The sequence below is a fragment of the Pteronotus mesoamericanus genome, unplaced genomic scaffold (assembly GCF_021234165.1).
Source record: "Pteronotus mesoamericanus isolate MK-2021 breed Mesoamerican mustached bat unplaced genomic scaffold, CSHL_Meso_final contig_26, whole genome shotgun sequence".
Lineage (NCBI taxonomy): Eukaryota > Metazoa > Chordata > Mammalia > Chiroptera > Mormoopidae > Pteronotus > Pteronotus mesoamericanus.
The window spans coordinates 1,980,252-1,998,617 of NW_026555109.1; the positions used below are offsets into that span (position 1 = coordinate 1,980,252).

General features: G+C 41.3%; 1 protein-coding gene and 1 pseudogene across 7 annotated transcripts in view; one reads left to right on the forward strand and one right to left on the reverse strand.

The window, feature by feature from the left end:
* The window catches only part of CLYBL (citramalyl-CoA lyase), a 339,893-nt gene that overhangs the window by 36,579 nt on the left and 284,948 nt on the right, over positions 1–18,366 (forward strand). The window lies entirely within an intron of this gene.
* Positions 1,850–3,151, reverse strand: LOC129071218 (E3 ubiquitin-protein ligase RAD18-like; annotated as a pseudogene).

The following is an 18,366-nucleotide window of genomic DNA, read 5'->3' on the forward strand; positions in this document are numbered from 1 at the left end:
CTCCACCTTCTCTCCCTCTTCTTCTTTCTTCTTCTTTTAACAAGCCCTTTAACATTTGCTGCAGTACTGTTTTTGTGTTAACAAACTCCTTTAGTTTTTTCTTGTCTGGGAAGCTCCTTATTTCTTCTTCAAATTTAAATGATAGCCTTGCTGGGAAAAGTAGCCTTGGTGTAGGTCCTTGCTTTTCAATACCTTGAATGTTTCACAATTCTCACTTCTGGCCTGAAATGTTTCTGTTGAGATATCAAAGGACAGCCTAATTTGGGCTCCCTTGTATGTAGCTCTCTGCTTTTCTCTTGCAGCTTTTAGGATTCTCTTCTTCCCATAAGTCTTGTCATTTTAATTATGATGTGTCTTAGTATAGGCAGGCCTCTTTGGGTCCAACTAGTTTGGGACTCTCTGAGTTTCCTGGACTCGTATGTTTTTTTCCTTCACCAGATTAGGGAACTTTTTGGTCATTACTTCTCCAGATAGGTTCTCGATCCCTTGCTCGCTGTCTTCTCCTTCTGCTATTTGCATGATGCGAATGTTGTTCCCTTCATGTTGTCCAAAATGTTTCTTATGATCTCATTTGTTTAAATTATTTTTTCTTTTCCCTGCTCTGCTTGGGTGTTTATGTTGTTGTTGTTGTTGTTGTTGTTTTCGGTACCTTATCTTCCAAATCACTGATTTGTTCCTCTTCTTCATCTAACCTATTTATTCCTTCCAGTATATTATTTATTTAAGATATTGCATTCTTTATTTCTGACTGATTCTTTGTTAATGGTTTCTATGTCTTTTTTCATGCTCTTGAGTATCCTTATAATCATTACTATAAATGCTCTATCTGATAAATTGCTTATTATCATTTGTCTAGCTCTTCTTCTGGAGAATTCTCTTGTCCTTTCATATGGGGCCTGTTTCTTTGTCTTCCCACTTTGGTGGCTGCTTTGTGTTTGTTTCTACATATTATAGAGGCAGAGACTCTGGTGTAGGCCTTTGTTAGACGCTACTTGTGACTGGCCCTGGTCAGTCTCTTTGGACCTATCAGCAATCCACAGCATTTGGCTCCCTTTACTGGGCCTGTCTATGTGCAGAAAGAACCAGGCTGCACACCAAGGCTGGTTTTTATCAGCAGTGGGCCCTGGGGAGGGTCACTGAAATCTCATAGAGCTCCCAGAGATCCGCCTTAGTTGTTAAACTATTAATGATATAGCTGCAAGCTGTAAAAACAGCAGCCCAGTTGAAGCTCTACAGTGTGGGGCAGAGTAATTCTTGCAGTTGTGGCTATTGCTTCTTCTCAAGTTGATGCTATTTGGAGAGGAGCGCTGTGCCTGAGAAAGATGGCCTCTGTAGTATAGGGAATGACTGAGCTCAGGGATCCTGGTGGTTGTTCTCTCAGTTCTCTCCCCAGAGCCACCAATCCCAGACTCTCCTCAAGCATCTCTAGTCAAATCTGCCCTCCCTCTGCTGGAGCCCAGGGTAAATGGGTGCAAATGAAATTTTGTGCATTCGTCCTTTAAGAGGCACTCTGCATATCTAGCCCTCTCTTCCTGGCAGACAGAAACCCTGCTGCTTTTCATAGCTGGGTATTATCTGGGTTCCTTTCTAGCTTAATGCTGTAGGCTGGGGAGCCCTGCTTGAGATTTAGACCCCACATTTCTCAGGGGGAACTCCCTGACTGCTGATATATCTCTCTGGAACTTCTGCACTCCCTACCAGTCTTGTTGTGGTGAAGTGGTTTCTTCTGTCTGTCCTTGGTTAAAAGGCTTCTTTCCTGCTAGTGTTCAGTTGGTTATTCAGGATGATTTCTTTACAATTTAGTTGTAACTCCAGATTGGTCCTGGGAGGAGGTTAGTGTAGCTTCCACTTACTCCGCTGCCATGTTCAATCTCTCAAGCTTCTTCTTGAATATCCGTACACCAGAAGAATCATCAGGTTTATCAGGCTCTATTTTCTCTAGGGAGTACAGTTTTGACTAAAGAAGTGACTACTGAAGGCATATCCGAGTATTTCATTTTATTATCATCCTGTTCATACATATAGAGAATAGCTTTTCCGTAGATCATCTTTTATTTTTGTTTTTTTACATTTCAACAGTTTTCTTGTATCCTTTTCTTGCCTGATCTACCAGAAGGTGAAATTCATTCTGATGTTTTTTTACAATATTTACTGTGAATTTCATCTCTTTCCTTTTTTTTTTTTTTTTTTTGGTTCTTCGTAAAAACCACTGAGCTTTCATTTAGTTTACTAGCTTCAAGACACAGCCTAGTCTTCTCCATATTTTCCATTTCTTGAATGATTTCAGCAGCTGATTTAGGGTGCAAAGCATCACAGTGGGCATTGTACATATGTACAAATTCTTAGTGCCTTTTAATGAGCTGTTTTTATTTCATTCACTTGCTGTTTCAGCTTTTACTTTAAATTGTGATCTGATAGCAAGTTATACACAGTTTTGGGCAGTGGCTCCTTTTGTGAACAGAACTTCTGAGGCTTTCCTTCTTCTGTTTATGTGATAAACAGTTGTCCAAATGCTTATAAATGTGATCTCCTAGAATATTAACCCTGCAAACGGATAGTCGACTTTAGTAACTTGTTTCAAAGTTGAGGTATAGGGTGCCTCAGCAACATTAGCTTCTGTGATGCCTGAAGCTGTCTTTTCTAAGGAAGGGGTCTCTTTGGTCTTTGCAGAAGTGCTCACCTCTTTTTGAGAGCTGAATTTGTTTTCATTCTTATTTATCAGCAATTCTGATGCAGAACCACCAGTTTTCTCTAATCAAAAAAAATCTCCATTAACCTAGCTTCCTTGCTTTAAAGACTGTCTGAAGGCTACAGGAGTGTGTACTTTGGCAGCAAAGTTCTTTGCAGAGAAGGAAGGAGAAATGGGTGGTGACTCTAAGACAAACTGCACAAATGATTCCATACAAAATTCAAGCTTTTTGCCAGTTCATCTATTACACAGTTTTTTCCCCAGCTCTGTGTCTGTCACAAAACAAGTTGGACATTGTGTTTTATAACACAAAATTTTTCTTATACAGAGAGAACAGTAGTTATGTGAACACTGAAGAATCATCATTTCAGTTTTGTAATATTCAAAGCAAATTCCACACTGCAGCAAATCATCTACTGTCTTGAAGACTTCTAGGCTCAGAGGCCATGGAGGCTTGGCCATTCCAAAGGAGGCTGGGAGTTTCATTGCCCACTGGCCTCCTGCACTCCACTGCCACTGTAAATCTCCCATGCTACTAGGGCAATGGTGCTTTAGATCAGGGCTCCCCACCTATTAGTCAGCTGGAAAATAATTTATTGGGTCAGTTTGAGTGCTTAAAAAAATGAATTAGACTTCCAGCCAAGATGGAGGCATATCTAGACATGCTTCGCCTCCTCACACATCCATAAGAAGGATCACAACTAACTCCAAAGCTGAAAATAACCAGGGCTTCCTGAAAACTGAACTGTATGGAAGTCAACAACCATGGATTTAAAGAAGAAATATTCATCCAGATGGGTAGGAGGGGCGGAGCTAGGGAGCTGGGGCAGAGAGGACATGTTGTGGTGATGAGGTAATGGCAACAAGGCAGCTAGGATGGCAGCCAGCAGAGTAGGCAGTCCCACATTCATGTGTGGTGGGTAAAAACTGGGAGAGACACTTGGGGAGCAAGCGATCCCAGCCCCAGGCCAGACAGCCCAGGGTTCCAGCACTGAAAAAAAATAAAGCCTCATAACTTCTGGCTGTAAAAACTAGTGGGGGACACAGTGGCAGAAGAAATTGCTGGTCTCTGATGAGCATCCATTTAAAGGACCCACATAGTCCTAGAATGTAACCAAACCCACCCACTCTAGGATTCAGCACGAGGGCAGCAGCTAGAAGGGCGCCAGTCACATATGGGAAGTGGGGGAAATGACTAGAAATAGGTAGAGAGCCAAGCGAGTGACACTGTTCCCTCTCCAACTCCTCTCCCACATACAGCGGGTTGTCCCACCCTGGTGAATACCTAAGGCACCACCCCTTACAAGGTAATAGGTCCACCAAGACAGGGAGTCAAAGAAGCTCTACCTCACACACAGAAACAAACACAAGGAGGCTGCCATATTGAGGAGACAAAGAAATATGGCCCAACTAAAAGCACAGATCAAAACTCCAGAAAAAGAACTAAGCAAAGTGGAGATAACCAACCGATCAGATGCAGAGTTCAAAACACTGGTGATAAGGATGTTGGGATAACTCATTGCATATGACAAATGCAGAAGGGAAGAAATGAAAGCTATTCTAAGTGAAATAAAGAAAAATCCGTAGGGACCCAACAGTGAAGGGAAGGAAGCCGAGGTTCAAATCACCAATTTGGAACATAAGAAAGAAATAAACAGTCAAAAGGTACAGAATGAAGAAGCAAGAATTAAAAAAAATTAGGATAGTATAAGAAGACTCTGGGACATCTCCAAAAGTGCCAGCATCTGAATCATAGGGATGCCAGAAGGAGAAGAGGAAGAACAAGAAATTGAAAACTTACTTGAAAAAATAATGAAAGAAAACTTTCCTAATTTGGCAAAGGAAGTGGACACATAAGTCCAGGAAGCACAGAGAGTCTCAAACAAGTTGGATCCAAAAAGGACCACACCAAGACATATAATTAAAATGTCTAAGGTTAAAGATAAAGAGAGAATCTTAAAAGCAGCAAGAGAAAAACAGAGTTACCTTCAAAGGAGTTCCCATAAGACTGTCAGCTGATTTCTCAAAAGGAACTATGCAGGCTAGGAGGAATTGGCAGGAAGTATTCAAAATTATGAGAGGCAAGGACCTACAATCAAGATTACTCTATCCAGCAAAGCTATCTTTTAGAATTGAAGGGCAGATAAAACTTTTTGAGGACAAGATAAAGCTAAAGGAGTTCATCATTACCAAGCCCTTATTATATGAAATGTTAAAGGGACTTATTTAAGAAAAGGAAGATCAAAACTATGAACAGTAAAATGGCAACAAATTCACAACTATCAAAAACTGAACCAAAAATAAAAAACCCCCTAGAAAAACAAACTAAGCAAACAATTAGAACAGGAACAGAATCGTAAAAATAGAGATCACTTGGAGGGTTATCAGCAGGGACAGAAAAGGGGGAGAATGGGGGAAAAGGTGCATGGATTAAGAAGCATAAATGGGCCCTGGATGGTGTGGTTCAGTGGATTGAGTGCCAGACTGCAAACCAAAGGGTCACCGGTTTGATTCCAAGTCAGGTCCCATGCGTGGGTGGCAGGCCAGGCTCTCAGTAGGGGATGCAGGAGAGGCAACCATACATTGATGTTTCTCTCCTTCTCTTTCTCCCTCCCTTCCACCCCAAAGGTAAATAAAATCTTTTTTTAAAAAAGAAGCATAATTGGTAGGTACAAAATTGACAGGGGAGGTGTTAAGAGTAGCATAGGAAATAGAGAAGCCAAAGAATTTATATGCACAACCCATGGACATGAACTAAGGGGGGGATTGCTGGAGGGAAGGGGCATACCAGGCAGAGGGGGGCAAAGGGGAAAAAAATTGGGACAACTGTAATAGCATAATCAATAAAATATACTTTAAAAATCCAAATCAAATAGTGATAATCTTATTCTTAAAAAAAAAAAAAAACCTATAACAGAATAGAAACTGTTCTATTCAAAGTTTTTTTTAAGATTTTACTTATTTATTTTTTAGACAGAGAAGAAGGGAGGGAGCAAGAGAGAGAGACATCGATCGGTTGCCTCTCAGTAGCCCCCAGCTGGGTACTTGGCCTGCAACCCAGTAATGTGCCTTGACTTGGAACCAAACCAGTGACCCTTTGGTTTGCAGGCTGGTGCTCAGTCCACTGAGACACACCAGCCAGGGTGAAACTGTTCTATTCAGAAAACTGTTCTATTGAGAGTGCATCCCATAGTGTTTTGTTTTATAAAATGTTTGTTTCTTTTAATATGTAGGGTATGTGTATGTGTATTTATGGGCTCTGAATATAAAATATATTGCTTTTCGTGGGTTGCAGTAAAAAATAAATTGGAAAAAATGCTGCTCGGGGGGAATTTCTGATCCAGAGAGATGGCTTTCTTTAAGAATGCTTGGGCCATTCATAAGCTCCTGTGGCTATGGAGCTCCCTCGTTTAAACTAAATGGATTCTCTTCCCATGAACAAGCCATTACAGGGTGGTTGGGTATAGTCAGACCAGCAATCTAGAACATTGTGCAGTTAAGTGGCCTTTTGTGAGGCCCCTAACCATCATTTATAACATCCTTTCCTGAAAATGAAATGGAAAATTTCATTTTCAGTTGCGAGGAAGCAACTTCTTGGGGAATTTTTTTTTTTTTTTTTTTGAGCAGAACCCTTTTATAAATTAAGTGCTACTTTTATGCATTTTCTGTATTATTTAATAGTAAAATCTCTTTGTGCCTTAAGTTGTCTGTTACACTCCTTTACCCTTTTTCCATTTCTGATTAAGAGTGGTATGTTCTAGGAGCTCAGGGTGGCCTGGGTAAGTGGTGTTGCTGACAGTGCTTCTAAAGAGGAAGGCTGGCAAGTGCAAAGGTTGGAACATCTATGTGTCTGGACCCCCTAACAAATCCGAGAAGGATAGTCTTCTTGCACTTGCAATGATTTATAATTTACTTAATCAGATTCCTTTTACTGTTGAAGCCAAGGGGACTTACAATATAAACTGCTCTTTACAAAGGCACGTGCACAGATTTCTGTTCATTGTTCTTTCAGTAGGCATTTACTGAGCACCGTTTCTGTGCCAGGCACTCTTCTAATAGAAGCCCTGGGTATGATGATGAGCAAGGCAGGCAGGAACCCTGCCCAGGAGCTTCTGTTTCAGCGAGCCTCTCTTAGGCTATCTCATGCTCTGGCCTTTTGGTTCATTGGTCTTGTTGGGGCTGATGTGTGCAATAGAGTTACCCTTCCAAAGTGATGGCTAGGCCCAAGGACCACTCCCTCCTTTCATAAGTGGAGCCAGGTGTCAGGCATGCGAAAAGCTTGTAAGAGAAAATTGGACTTTCTTCTTGGGAAAGGCTATAGGTCCTTTTAAGAATGAAAACCTTAGTAAGGCTTTGAGGGCTCAATAAAACAATAGTTGAGGCACAAACTTGTTCATAGACAGCAGTCAGAGAGAACAACGTGCATCAAATCAAGATTTATTGCTCTGATCTCTGAAGAACTTTCTTAGGAAAGCACTCCATCCTCACCTATAGCCTCCCGACTGTGTAGTATCTAAACCTTGTGAAGTCTATCCGTGTCATACTGCCACCCTCCAAGCACAGTATTAGGAAGAACTTATTTCACTGTCTGTTTTTCCTAAGGTTACAACAAAACGTGTGATGGGAATGAATGCTAATTCTCTTGGGACTAATTTAAAAAATGGATTCAGGTAAAGAAAGAGAAGATTTAGGATAGTTAAGATTAAAAAAAAAAAGTAAGTTTTGGGGTAACAGCCGTCAATTTTTCCACTCGAGCGTTTTTTGAAGAGCAGAGGGCAAGAAGCATCTTATGTCTTCTCAAAGCTGAGACACATTTCAACGTGGAGATATTAGAAGCAAATTTGGTGCCCAAGACAGGTGCCAGATTTTAATTGCAGTTGGCATTTCTGAGTATGCTTTTGGCAGAGGTGGCCATCTTGTTGGAAAAGCCATAGATTTTGACACCAGCAGTATGGGTGCCCAGTTGAAAATAATTTCCCTCTTATTTTCATTATGTTGATTATAAGAGAAAACTTCAGTGATTAATATTTAAACAAGATATTCTCTGTTCAGAGAAATCTCTGTTGTTCATTGGAATTGTCTTGGTGGTTTTGTATGTTAGCTCTGGGGGGTAATAATACCTATCTTAGAGCTTTTAAAAAACCCCAGTTAAAACAATAAAATATGATGTTTCATTACAAGAAACAAAACTGGCATACATCAGGTTTTCCATTAAGTTCCAGGTCATGGACAAATAAAGAAAGTATGTTAGGGGGAAAATATCCTTTTTAAAAATAATTAGGGAGCTGTCTGTTTTGTTCACCAGATGGAAAATCCATAGTTGTGGGTGGTCTGTGTTGGAGAGGGCATCTCACAATTGGCAGGACCATGTCTGTAACTTTTCAAGTCCTAGGACAAAAATTTGAATGCCATTGACTGTTCAGAAGGCTCCAAATATGTTTTAGCCCTTCTCGCTCTGTTTCCTAAATTTCTCCAGTTTTCTGAAAAAGTGTGTAGGTAAAATGATTGTGGCGTGCCAAAATAAGTAGTCCATTTTTCTTTGAATCCTAAAACAGTATTACTGTCAGTCCTTGTTTTCTGTGACTTGTCTCACTCTCAATATATTATGATGATAACTTGATTAGTGGAACTGCCTTTGTTACTATTTAGAAACCCCTTTTTATTACACTAATATATTCCAGCACAAATAGGTGGCCAAATGTGACTGAGCTCTAGGAAATCGTCCTAAGATTGTTATTTATTGAAGAAGGATATTGTATTGTCATTGATGGGGTCTTTTATAAACTTGCTTTTATACTCTGATAAAATTAATTCCACTAAAAGATAAGCTTTTCTTACTGATTTCTTTAGTTGCTAATAGTAGTTATCTAGTTTCTCTGGTAGTTTTTTTTTTTCTGCATGCCTCAAAGTATCATTCTTTTTTTAGCCCAGTCTTACTTGTTACATCTGCAAATTGGACTTTGAGATGAATGTGTTTTATATTTGATCATAAAGGTGTATATTATGTTTATATTAATATTTAATTCATAAATTTAACCCCCAAATTTAAAAAACAAACTGTTAATGATTACAGGAGAGTTAAAGTAATAAAATCATTTCAGATGCCTAAATGCATAAAATTTCAAAGTGAGGGAAAAAAAATCCCAGAATGTAAATCATTTTTCTTGGACAGCAAATGTTTGGCTTTGAATGTACTATGATATTCTGCCTATGCGTAGTAAAAATGGCAATGATTTATTAGTTCCATATCCCCCCAGCACAGATGCTGCACAGTCTGTCCCTTTTCTGGGCACTAAACAGTGGGTTTTAAAAAACATAATTTTGTTCAAGTTTCCTGCTTGCGTTCTGTGTTGTACTATTAATAGCAACCCTTTGTTGTTTGTGCCAGCTCACTTCTAGCATAAGTCAATGATGAGCAGGAACTGGTTTTAACTAAAGTACTTCTAATTGGTACCTATTTTTCATATGATCGTCCAGGTGCAGTCCTGTGAAGAATATAAACCCTTAAAAATTATGTCATGAAGGTAAAAAAGCTAAGTAATTGTAACCATTAACAGACTTCAGTGAGACACACCTTTACAATGTCATGGTTTCCTTGGCAAATCTTACTCATTTGCTATTAAAGGTTGATGAGGGGTGAAGAAGTTTTGAAATAGCGATGGAGGACTAAATGTGTTAAATGTTCTGTGGTTCTCCATGAAAATAAAATTCTTTTTCAAGAGGGGAAATAGAAACCTCAGGTGTAACCTTGGCTGTGTGGTTCAGTGGATTAAGCTCCAGCCTGCGGACCCAAAAAATTGCTGCCTCGGTTGCAGACTCGATCCCCAGTGAGGGGCATGAGAGAGGCAACCAATTGATGTTTCTCTTCCTCTCTTTCCTCCTCTCTAAAAAAAAAGAAAAAGAAACCTCAGGTGTTTGTCCAATTTTACCCTCCTTGTGCCAGAAACAGAAACTGTATCACTGAATTTTCATTCAGGGGTGAGGTTGAATCTTGACTTGGCCAAGGTAAATATGCTGTTCTGAGGAGTAAGATAAGCAAAGAGGCCTCTGTATTAGCTGTGTTGTTCTGGTAATCAAAACATACAAGGCCACAGCTCTGAAGCTTCATGTTTTGTGGCTGGAATCTTTGGAGTTATTCTCGACTCCCTTCAATCCCTCTGACTGCATATGTCCATCATGGCCCCCGCTATACCTTTGTCCGTGTTGTCTTGGCCCATCACTGTCTCCTCTTGCTGGTACCTCCTCCTTACTGTCTGCCTTCAAGAAGGAGTTTTCCGAATACAAAGCTCCTTGTTGTACTCTAAAAGTTTCAATAGCTCCCAACACTGAAGAATGAAGACTTCACATAGCCATTCCATGTCCTTTATACCCTGACCCCAAATCACCTTTTCATATCATCTCCTTCCCACTCCTTATACCTGACCTCCAGTAATATTAAGATTCTTAATGTGATGAGACATGGTATCCACCCCATGCCTCCCCCTGTTATTCCCATCTCCTTTCAGTTGCTCATGCTATTCTTTCTTCCTGTAGTGCCCTCCTGTCAATTTTCCACCAGGTGAAATCCTGCTAATCATATATCACCTTCTTCTTATGATATCTTTCCATCACCCACACTAACCCTGGCTAACAGCCACCCTTCCACTGCATCCCTATAGCTCTGTTCATGTGTGACTATCGTCCTTTGCATTCTGTTATTTCTCTTAGAGCGGATTAAACCTCGGAATATAGCACTCTAGTCCTTGTACCTGTTTGAGGGTCTGGTATCTGTCTTGGTGCCGAGTGCATGACAATAATTTAATAAATTATTTGGAGTGAAATGGCTTTCTATCTTGGTTTTAAGCAACAGAATGAATTTGGCTCTTTTAGGCAAAAGGGGGATTTACTGTAAAGATATGAGCACACTCACAAAATTGATGAGGCATCTGGACATCCATAACTGCTCCTCCATCTTGTCTCAGCTCAGCCACCAGACTGGATGTGTCGCCAGCATGTTCATCTTTAACTCTGTTCAAGATGTAAACTCCAGGAAGGACATGTTTGAATTGTTGAAATGGCTCCACCCTTTGGCTCTGGGAGAGATGGGCACCTGAGGATATTTCCAGCAGCAGACTCTTAGCTATGGGTAGGATGAGACCATTCCTCATGAGGTGAAGTGGATCTTTGGCCATGATAACCAGTAAGTGTGCACAAGGAATGAGTGTTCTGTGGCTAATAGGCAGGCACCCTTACTTGCTAGAGATTCTGAGCAAGCCTTTCTACCCCAAAGACAAGGAAGTTATCCATTAAAATGCAGTTATCTCTAGAAAGGATGATAACAGGCCCTGCTAGTCAGCATCAATTTGCCATAAATAGAACCTGTGGGTACAGGGTGTAGAGCAGGCATGGGCAGGGAAGGTGAGAAAGGGTAGTGAGCATACCAGCGATAATTAACACATACATAACTCATTGGTTCCACGCCCTCTTTTACCTCCACACTTCTGGGCAAAGCCACTGGGAGGCCACAGTCATGTTCTTGGCTGAACCCTATAGGCGAAGATGCCTCCTGAAGCTTATTTCTTCTTATAAATCAATCAAATTGCAACACTGGATACCACTGTAGCAAGTGGGAAGGGCTGTGCTGGCTGCCTGGAGTGGCTAACAGAGAAGTGGGAGGAGGTGCAGTAACAAGTTAGGAGAGACCCAGTCTGAAAGATGGTAATAGAATAACATTTCCATGATCAGTAAGCTTTGATCACACATGGTAGAAAGGGGATGACACTGGAGAGGTGGAATTATGTGAGCAAAACCACTGGAGGAGGAAGGTGTGCAGAGTGCTGGGAAAAGACATAAATAAGCCAGTCGAAGGCAAAGGTTTGTGTAGGGAGTGGTGGGAAATGACATGGGAAAGTCGCATTTGGGTCAGATTGTAGAGAGCCTGGACCTCTTGTTACTGCATGCAGGTCTGGCTGCCTGCTACTGTGAAAGCCAAAACTCAGGAGACAGATGCTGATATAAAGGGAAGTGATTTCTTTTCAGGTGCCAGCAACCTGGAAGATGGAGGACTCATGTCTCAAAACCCATCTCCTGGGAAAATGGGGGACTCCTGTCTCAAAGTCCATCTTCCCATCTCAGTGGAGGCAGAGATTTTTATAAGGAGGGAGAAGGGAACAGAACAAAGAAATCAAGGAAGGGTGTTGAAAAGTTCTCTACTTGCAAACGAGCACAGTCCATTGTGATAATGCAAGTGACATTCCAGTGTCACATCCTGGTTTAGTCATCCTGGCTTCAGTTCATCTCAGCTTCAGGTCATCCTGGCTCCATGGATGAAGGTCAAATCTCCTGGAACTGGGATGGCTAAAGGTTGGAGTCTGTATCTTTTGAAGTCAGTTCCTAGGATTCTTATACAAACATGCTGTCTACCTACAGGTATGTATTAGAGTCAGCACTTACAGAAACAAAAGAATGGTGGGGTGGTTTACAATTTCCCACTGCTATATTTTTCCACTGTTTCACTCTAGGCTAAGGATTTTAGACATTGCTATGTAGGTCACTAGGAATGCCTATAGATTTCAGAATGATGAATATGAGTTTTTAAAAGAGCAGGATTAAGTAACAGGCCACTGAGTCTCTGTCTTGAGGCCAATAACCTGGGAACAAAGATGGCTAAAAAAAAAAAAAAATCCTCAGCCCTAACCAGGTAGGTCATTTGGTTAAAGCATTACATTGTCTCCATACGCCAAGGTTGTGGGTTTGATTCCAGTAAGGGCACGTGCAAAAACCAACCAATAAATGCATAAATAAGTGGGACACCACATCAGCATTTCTCTCTCTTCCTCCCTTCCTCTCTCTTTAAAATCAGTAAATAAAAATAAACGTAGATGAATAAAATCCTCTCTGGGAGGAAGCACCTAGGAGGCTCAGGATTCAGGACTTAAAGCTATACCAACTCCTGGGCAAGGGTCTGTGCCTGAGTTTACTCACTTAAAAGGTAATGGTGCCTATTAATTAGCATTGTTATGATCAAATGAAATAATAATGTTTCATTTCAAAATGCCTACTAAATCACCTACAACTATTTGACAGTTTGAAAAACCACATGAGAAGCTGCTGTAATTGTTATCTCCTTTTCTTGGCTTTCCATTTGTTCTCCAGTGTTTTTTTTTTCTTTTCTATTTTTTTCCTCCTTGCTAGTGTTTATTAACCTTCCCTCATTCTTTGGAACCCCATAATGGTCCAGATGTCTTAGTGGACCAACAGTATAGCTTTGGTTTACTTACTCTTTTTTCCTTTTCAGAATTAAATGGACTCAGTTGATGATATGGTAGGCAAAAGGCAAGGGTCCATTTCATTCAAACACATCCAGTAACTAGTATGTAAGTCAGGATAAAGGCTTGGTTGTGGTGATCAATAAAACCCCAAAATGCCATGCCATTATCAGAAATAATTTCTCTCTCACTTTAACTATGGGTGGTGATGGAGGGCTCATATGACAGCTCAGTGAGGATCTAGGTTCCTTTTATCTTGTGGCTATTTCATCTCCAGCAGCTTACCTAAGAACGTTGCTCAGACCTGGCCCATGACACAGGGAATGGAACGACATGCCCCTTCCTTTTATGGGTACTCCATACTTGTGCTCACCCTGACCACATCCCATTAACCAGAACTTTGTCCCATGAATGCACCCAGATACTGGAGAGGCTAGGAAAAGTCATCGTTAGCTGGGCATCCATGAGCCTTTCCCTGTGTCCATCCTAGTGGCCATACAGTGCCAATGGCAGCGTTTGCATCCAAGAACTGAGGTGGGTGAAGGGTGGGTGGGGCTTGGGAATGAGGCACGGAGCTTGGATGAGCAGGCCGGCTTGTCCACATACATGCAGGACTGAGTCAGGAGAGAGGCTGGCTGGGACTCCCAGACTCCTCTGTACCCTAGCGCTCAGCCCTCATGTGGCAAGGTGGGCCTGTCCAACCCAAATCTTCTGGTCTTCAGTCTTCTCTTTCCCATTATATTATGCTGCTTTTATGTCATCATAGTCTTGCTCACTATCAAGGCCTCCAAAGCAATCACATCAGTGAAAGTAAATGAGTGAAAGTAAAAGTGGGCAGAACACCAAGCCTCCAGCCTCAAAGAGTAGTGAGCCACCTGGAGACAAGTCTCAGTTTTAAAATTAAGTATTTTAACAAAATGAAAAGGTCCAAGAGTCCTCACTGGCAGCACATAAAGGCAAGACTGAAATGCAGGGAGCTTGTCTTATTAAAAATAAAGAGAAATGATAGTGCTGATATTAATCTTACAGGATCAAATCTAGTAGTTAATAGCTCAAACCTCATAACTATTGCCATACATGTTCCAGACTCTGTACTCAGCATGGTACTTACTTCTGTATCTCAGAATAGTCTTGTAGGCTTGGTCCTGTTATCATTCCCATTTTATACGATAGGAAACGTTCACTGAGGTTAAGAAACCTGACCAAGGTTCCTGTGAGAACAGGTAGAGAAGCTAGACCTGTGTACCTAGGTCTGCCTGACTCTAGAATCTGTGTTCTTAAGCATTAAGCTATGCTCAGCTGGCCTGTTTAGCTTGGGCAAGGGGATGTGGACAGTGCTATAGAGTTCTCATGGTGGTGTTCCCATGGCGGTGCATACCGCCATCATCCCTTGGTGATCCCATCCCTCCTTCTGTCAGTCAATAAATATGCATATAGCCCCATCCCTAGGTTGGTTTTGAGATTTCTAGTACAGCATTTCATTTAACTCTGGTGTCAGCCCTGTAGGACAGGTGTTGTGATCTTTATTTCATATTAGGTGAGCATGAGGCCCAGAGAGAATTACATATCTTGTTAGGATCACATGCTGGTATGGCAAAACCAGGATTCTGGCCAGACTCATTCCAAAGCCCATTCTTTCCCTACAGTCACTGATCTGTCTTAAGAACCAACCCCTCTCTGCCAGGCCTAAGTAGATAGATCTTAAATGTTCTTACTACACACACAAAATGGTAATTATCTGAGGTGATGGATATATTAACTAACACTATTGCGGTAATCATTTTGCAATACCTCTGAGATATTGCGGGTTTAGTTCCAGGCCACCACAATAAAGTAAATATTGCAATAAAGCTAATCACATGAAAGTTTTGGTTTCCCAGTGCATATAAAAGTTTACACTGTTCTGTAGTCTGTTAGGTGTGCAATAGCATTATGTTTAAAAATACAATGTATATACCTTAATTAAAATAATACTTTATTGCTGAAAAATGCTAACCATCACCTGAACCTTTAGCAAGTCATAACCCTTTTATTGGTAGAAGGTCTTACCTTCAGTTTGTTAAAAAAAAAAGAAAACCACACAATATCTTGGAAGCACACTAAAGTGAAACACAATAAAATAAGTTATGCCTGTGTATCATTTCATTACATTGTACACCTTAAATTTACACAATATTACATGTAAATTATACCTCAATAAAGCTGAGGGAAAAGAACCAGTAGGAGTATGGTGAGTGCTACAATATTGCATTTTGTCACCACCTTTTTCAGGTGTCTGCCAACAAAACATGTGACTCACAGAATGAAGCCAGGACAGCAGCCTCTAGAGGCTGGGATGGGCGTTGGAAAGTTCATCAGCTCTGAGCCTCTCCCTCCCAGGTCTCAGCGCACACATGGGAAGGTACCCAAGGTACCTCCCTCAGGATGCTGCCTCAGGTGGCCTGAGGAACACTGCAGGGAGGCGTGCTGGAGATGCTAACCACTGTGTTTGTTTGTATCTATGTTTAATATCACCACTATTATTTTTCATCACTATTCCTAAAACAGGCTTTCTAATTCCAATTTTGCCTGTTGTGCCCTGGCATGACTGGGGGTGGTATCCTTTCTCATTCCAGAAAACAACACATTTCAAGTAACCTCCTCCATGAATTTACAATCAAAGTGAGTATTTGAAGCATGGAAACTGTTGGCCTTGCTTCTGGCTCCTGTTGTCAGTTTGTGACACAGCCCTGCCTAGATGTCAGGCAACAGGATGGCCTCATGTGACAAAAATGGATGCCACTTCTGTCCCACTGGACTTGACTCTTCCCAGAGCACATTTACAAACATAATCTGTGTTTTCAGCATCCCCCTCTGATATGTTCAGGCAAAGATCACATCCCCATTTTATAGATGGAAAAACCGATGCTCTAATATTACATAGCTTACCCAAAGTCAAGTAGCCAGGGATCACTTACTCCATGGTAGCCCTTGCCCTGAATATCTGAGGGCTGACCCTCTTAGTCCCTAAGCACCTTCTTGAACTGTTAAATGCTTTAGGTGTGCAAGTTTTTGCATGTTTTTGTACAGAGGGGAAAGATGCTTCTGTGGAGGCAGCACTGTCTGGAGCCAGGCTCTAGTGCATAATCTCAGCATTGACATATGTCAGTTTCCAGCTGGCAGCAAGTTGCCTCTCTGGTCCAGGATCGTCATCTGTGCAATGGGAAGGATAGGAATAGTATGTACCTTGGAAAGTTCTTGTGTGGGCTCAGTGAAATAAGATTGTAAGAGCTTAGAAGATGTGTAATGTAACTGTTCACTGCTATTATTACAGTGAAAAGGGAGGAGAGAAAGAGTGAGGTGGTAATCTAAGGAAAATCAGTCTCAGTTTACCACCTCATAAGACCCCAGTGTGCCAGAGCTGCTTTTGACTAAGCCATGTGAGTCCCCACATATCCTGGCATGGGGCTCGCTCCAGTGCTGTCTGCAAAGGTGCCCCCATTCGTTCTTATGTGAGCTGTCCATTCTTCTCTCAGCAAGCCTTTCTTGGAGCAGGAGGGGATGATAACATGAGTCCTTGTTTCCCTGAGTCACCTGGGGCGGGGCCTTCACCTTTCTGAATCACTTGAGCTGGAAAATGAGAGCTGGAATAGGTACTTTTCAGCTGTAACAGAATACCCCTCTTTCACTGCCTTTCAGTACCTATGGCGGAATATTGGTGCCCAGTCACAGAGCTAATTATTTCCTTGCAGAAAGACTGGCATATTGACACCAGAGAGTGGGCATGTATAGACAGCAGGACTCCCTATTTATTTAGTCTGGTCCTTCAGGTGTGGCCACAACAATTCCTTAGGTAGAAATAGCCCCTTTCAATTTCCCACATGGCTCTGAGGCAGTCCTTAGTGGGCACGTGTGTGACACCACACTTTGCTTCTGGCAGGCCCACCCCAACCTTTGGGATCATCCCTGTTACTGTTTTTTTCCCCCTAAAGCCTTTTGTTTCCTCGGTTTATTTTGTAATTAAGGCAGAATAACTGCCATTATTGGGCAAGAGGGTTGGGAGTACTGGCATGAGCCAAAATAAAATGGGGAAATGTGGTTTTGGGGAGCTGCAGACCAGAGATAATGTAGCTAGACTAGGGTGCAGTTCTAGGAAGACCACTAGATGGCATTCACACACTAGCATTAGGACTGGTCCACAGTACTTTTCCACTTTGGGCTTTTGTAAAATACCTCAAGGGACTAGCCAAAGCTTTGTATCTGCCATTCCATCCATCCAGCCCCCTCATCCATCTAACCTCTCTTGATCTTCTACAGATAGGTAGATTTGCCTCTCTCTCCCTCCCTTACCGCCTCTTCTCACTCTTCTAATCCTTAGGGACCTTAAAAACCTGACAAAAATACCTTCATGGCTTCCCGCCTTTTTAGCTGCAGTGCTGTATTTTTACTGTTCTCCTAAACAAATGTTTACATAGAAGTAAATCCATTTTTAGAGTAAGTAATAGGGAAACTTGTTTCTCTCCAGTCATTCTGAGAGTATGTTCAATAAAAGAAACAGAAAATTAAGCCTTGGCTGGTGTGGCACAGTGGATTGAGTGCCAGCCTGCAAACCAAATGGTTGCAGGTTCAATTTCCAGTCAGGGCACATGCCTGGGTTGCGGGCCAGTGTTTCTCTTCCTCTCTTTCTCCCTCCCCTTCCCCTCTCTAAAAATAAATAAATAAAATCTTAAAAAAAAAAAAGAAAATGAGGGGAAATTCATTATTTTTAAAAAGATAGTAGATAATAGCAATGTTTAAAAGCATTTCCATTCAAAATTATGGGTTAATAATTTGTAATGAAATAAAAGGTCACTTAAGATTAATGAGTTATTTTAGCAAATCATTTTCCATTGTTAGAGAATTTTCTGTAAACCGAGATTCAAATGCAGAATGTCTTGATGCAAACTGCTGGGGACAGAAGGAAGGAGGGATAGGCAGGAGATCACAGTTGACATCATTATCTTTGTTATGGTGCAAGTTGTATAAAAACAAAACCCCATCTTAAATTTTAATAATTTGTTCTGATATTTCAAAGAAATTTTAAAAAATGAATTTCTGTGTATCATCTGAAATGGTCTCTGCTCCTGCCTGGTTCATCTCTCAGCTGCTTGGACACTTTGGGAAGTGGTTTGGAGCTTCCTTATAGATGCGCTTCATCTGTGCACTTTCTTAGCTGAGATAAAGGTGCTCTAAGCCCTACTGCTAAGGTTAACCTGTACTCTGCAGAAGGACAACAGATGGAAATTCTGGTTTGCAGCCACTGCAGAAAAATAAAAACATGTTCCAAAGGGAAAAGGATCTTGTATTTCTGCGTTTGAACCTTTGATCTGCATTCACATCTGAAGGGAAGGCTAGACCTTTTGGTGGAGACACATGGCTTTGCATCTGTAAAAACACAGCTGTATATAGCAA